Source organism: Aplysia californica, unplaced genomic scaffold (assembly GCF_000002075.1).
Source record: "Aplysia californica isolate F4 #8 unplaced genomic scaffold, AplCal3.0 scaffold00277, whole genome shotgun sequence".
In the NCBI taxonomy this organism is placed as follows: Eukaryota; Metazoa; Mollusca; class Gastropoda; order Aplysiida; family Aplysiidae; genus Aplysia; species Aplysia californica.
In genome coordinates, this window is record NW_004797547.1 from 750354 (window position 1) to 754881 (window position 4528).

At 46.3% G+C, this 4528-nt stretch overlaps 1 protein-coding gene across 1 annotated transcript in view; it reads left to right on the forward strand.

Moving 5' to 3' along the window:
• The window catches only part of LOC101852101 (mucin-4), a gene marked incomplete in the record, with an annotated part of 90884 nt that overhangs the window by 31727 nt on the left and 54629 nt on the right, over window positions 1-4528 (forward strand).

Consider the following 4528-nt stretch of genomic DNA (forward strand, 5'->3'; position numbering starts at 1 on the left):
GGGGGGTAATTTCTTTCTTATATCTTCTAGAATTGCTGAAAATGTTAAATAAAATGTTCTTTTTGCTCATTACAGTATCACCGATTGTAATTGAGTGCATTCATTTTATAATTTGAGACAAAACTGATGCGTTTGACCTAATTTGGCGGATACATGGTTAGAGTAGGACAGCGACGTTCTGCTTATCTTGTATTATGTTGCTGTGGAGAGGAAGGTTGTGCTTTATTCGGGGTGTCCATTGGGGGATCGGGTCTGGACGGTTTGCTAGCCAGATTGAGGGCGCAAAGCGGCTATCATTGCACTGGCCGATCGTGCCCGACTCGTCGCCTCAAAAACAGACGCGTTTGTTTTCAGGCGACGAGTCGGGCGATCGCCCCCGACCCAACCCGACCCAGCCCAACCCGATCTCATCCGCAATGAGCCCCCACCCCGTGTTGCTGTGAAAAGTGAAACGTTTTGTGTCGGTTGAAGCAGTGCCTGCCACCGACCAGGGCGATTTGGTGATTGTGCCTGGTAATGGGATCACCGGGGATCAGTGACAGGTGTTGTTTTTAGTTTTAGTAGAGGTTTTACGGCACTCACAACTACATAAGGTCGTATGAGCGCCAGAAGATTAGAAGTGTTACAAGAAAGTAACAAACATAAAAAAGAAGAAAGGGAGATAAGGACGACAGATGTTTGATAGGAAAGAAGGAGCAAACCACACCAGAGCACCCGCCAACCACCCACCAGGTGTTGTTCAAGGAAGTGGTTATTCTCACCCCGGGTTAAAATAACCTATGTCTCGTGATTCTCACCCCCTCCCTTGTTTTACCGGAAATGACCCAAGAGGGATCAGGGCTGAGGTTTCCGGGGCTAATGCTCCGCAGGATGTTGTTGGTGTCCGAATAGACGTACATCTAGATCTAGTCACAGTCAGGGTTGTCAAATTGGAGCCAAATCCCAGAAATTGTAATTTTTTTTAAAAACGATCTAAAATATCTCGATATGGGTTTAGAACTTCTGCCATTTCAGTTGCGTCCAGTTGTTTGAGAGCATCGAGCCTAACTGCTGCTACCCTTTTCCATTAAATTCCTCGGGACAGGTAGGAAAGATGATTGGAGGCAAAGCGAAGGAGGGAGAGTGGGAAAGAAAGAGAGAGAGGGGGGGGGGGGTAGCTGCAGAGTTAAGTAAATGGGATAGCGGGTGAGTAAACCAGGCGATGTCGGTTCTAACGTCTGTGAACGTGCATGTCGTCGTTGATTGCGAGTTTAATTAACGAGGGCCGTGCTTCTCTGGGGAGTAAGTCCTGCCCGGCGAGAGCTGGGCGAAGAGTCGATTCCTGAACCGGTTCCTGAACCGATTCCCACGATTAGTACTACAGAAAGTCCGTCTCCTTTTTACGTATACCAACGGTTGCGATTAACTTTTATCACTAAAATATTTTCTTCATTTTTTAAAATAATTTTTCGAAAAATAGAAGTTGATGCTTCGTAGTGATTCAAAAGCAAGGTTATCCCAAATCCTGAAGATGTTCGGAGCCAACCAGGTAACCACCGGGGGGAAAAAATCACAAAATGATAATGTAAGTAATTGGGTTCGGAGTCGATTCCTAGCTTTCAATAATCGGGAACCACGGCGCCCGGCACACATGATGGCCATCACATGACGGCTCCGGCAAATATTTGGCAGGCGGGGCTCTGGTCAGACTTAATAAACCACTTGGCTCCACCCACGGCTGCGACTCGTTGAGTGCCTGTTTGCGTGCGTGTGTGTGTGCGTGCGTGTGTGTGTGTGTACGCGTGTGTGTGTGTGTGTTTGCGTGCGTGTGTGTGTGTGTGTGTGTGTGCGTGTGTTTGCGCGCGCGCGTGTGTGTGCGTGCGTTTATGCCTGTGTATGTGTGTGAGTGTGTGTGTGCGCGTTTGTGTGTGTGTGTGTGTGCGTGTGTGTCAGTGTGTGTTTATTTGAGGGTGTGCTTGTATTGTATGCATGTATATGCGTGCATGAGGGCGTGCGTGCTGACGGACTGACGGGTGTATGCTCATCGATAGGCCCAGCCTCATGACGGCCTTCACCCACATAATATGGCGGACGCCGGTTGTTGGCAGCGGTCGTTTACGCTGTCTGCACGTGCTGTGAGCAGACGGGAGAGCATGGCATGTGGTTTGGGTTAGCGCGTGCATCGCGACTTTCTGGACATCTGGGGAGGGTGGGCGGTTGGGAGGTGTGTGTCGCATGAACCTCAGTATCAATTCCATGGCTTCACCAAGCTGTACTTTTTTTTTTTTTTTTTTGTAACCAAAGCAGCTCCTTTAATCTTCGGCACATTGACTCCCAAGAATTACAAAGTTCCATCTGCTCAATACATGTACCTAGTTTTGAGAAATCTGACGTCAAAGATTTTGAGTGGCACATGTCTAGCGTTTTTAAAATGAAATTCATTAAATATCTTGATAACGACTGCAAATAATCTTACGATTTTGATAGAGCATAATTATTATAGAACATTTGACGGAGACAATCAGCCTGCCCACACTGAAATGGACCTTCATGAAGAGGGGCGAGGAAGCATGGAGCATCCCGTCTTCCAAAGACCCCAGTTCTAGATTCAAGTAATTCAAGTATAGAACATTTGGTTTCTGACCTCATGGTCCTAGTAACTCAAAATGGGCAAGAATGTCAGATAGAAAAAAACTGTGTGTGGCGGTCTAGGCCGTGATGAGCACTTTCAGTGTCCTCGGTCTGACCGTGGGAAAGACAAAGATTACCTCCCTGGGCAACTACCCCTCAATAAATTACTTTGCTTGTATATTTTTTTTATCTCCTCATGCCGTAGTCTTTTCTGGAGGTCACTGTAGACTCTGGATGACGCCACTGATAGGTCCTACTTCTTGTCTGTCTGTCTTTCTATATGTGTGTGTGTGTGTGTGTGTGTGTGTGTCTGTCTGTCTGTCTGTCTGTCTGTCTGTCTGTCTGTCTATCTCTCTGTCTATGTAGGTGGTTGGCGGTGCTCTGGTGTGGTTTGCTCCATCTTTCCTTTCAAACATCTATCGTCCATATCTCACCTTCTTCTTTTTTTTTGTGATTGCTACTCCCTTGTGGCACTTAATCTATTGTTTGGCACGTATTTTGCCTTATAGTGTTGCACGTGCTGTAAAACTCTTACTAAAAATAAAAATAAATGTGTCTGTCTGTCTGTCTGTCTGTCTGTCTGTCTGTCTGTCTGTCTGTCTGTCTGTCTTGCGTTTCCCCTGCACTAAGTGTCTGTTATCGTGTGGACGTGCCTGTGTTTACTGAGGCTCAAACTCGTGTCGCTGTAGCTATGATAGTCTGACCCGTAGCAGGTCCGGGGAGATAGGAACAGTCCACAGTGCCACTTATTGTTGGTTCAGTAGCCTGCACTGGCAATAGGGTGGAGGGAAATTACAATTTTTGATCCAGAACAAATACGACAGGTGGCGTCTGTCGTCCAGTGGTTGTACCGGGTGGCCATTGCGGGTGGGGATCGGGTCGGGTCCGGTCGGGTCGAACGCCCGACTCGTCGCCTCAAAACAACTCTGTTCACCTCTCTAGCTTCAACAGCACAAAGTCTGCTTCGACTATCAAGGCACCCTGGAAATAACGGGTCACAAGAGTGTGACAAACAGGCAAAAGAAATAGAGGAAAAATGACGATAGTAAGGATGAAGAAAGAAAAAGCTGCAGTTCCCTGTTGTAGTTCGGGCACCGTTATGAGCATGACATGGTTGAATCAGCCCATTTACAATTCTATAACTGTGCATAAGAACAGGTTAATGTCCCCCCTTTTGGAATGGCGTAAAGACACTTCAGTCAGTGGCACCGCCCCGGGGGGTGGTCCGACGTTGTGTTCGTGGAAAAGACACTTCAGTTTAGTAAGGGTTTTACAGCACTTGCAACACTATGGGTCATATAAGTGTCGAAGATTAGAGGTGTTTCAAAAGAGTAACAAACACAAAAAGGAGGAGGGGAGGTTAGGATGATAGACGTTGGATAGGAAAGAAGGAGCAAACCACGCCAAAGCACCGGCCAACCACCCACAAAGTCACTTTACACGAGTTTTCCTATTTGGCTATGTGCTATTGGAGATGTATATTACACTCGGAAGTCTTGCTTTGAAACCTAACAGTATTGTAAGTGGCGTCACATTTGTTCCATTTAGGTTTATTTTTTTCTTGAAATGTGGGTGGTTTGCGGGTGCTTTGTTGTGGTTTGCTCCTTCTTTCCTATCAAACGTTTATCGAGTTTATCTCCCCTCCTTCTTTATGTTTGTTACTCCCTTGTAACACCTCTAATCTTCTGGCGCTCACGTCATGACCTTATGCAGTTGCGAGCGCCGTAAAAACCTCTACTAAAATTTTTTTTTTTTTTTTTACTTTCTTGAATTACGACAGAATGGCATCCCACTGGCGATATTATTGTCCAACCACGCTTTTCTCTTACACCGTCTACTGTGAGATTGTATTTTTGGTTTGTGGGTTTGTTTCCCCGATCGAGTCAACGAGTTTCTATTTGTTTCTCTTCCTTCCCAC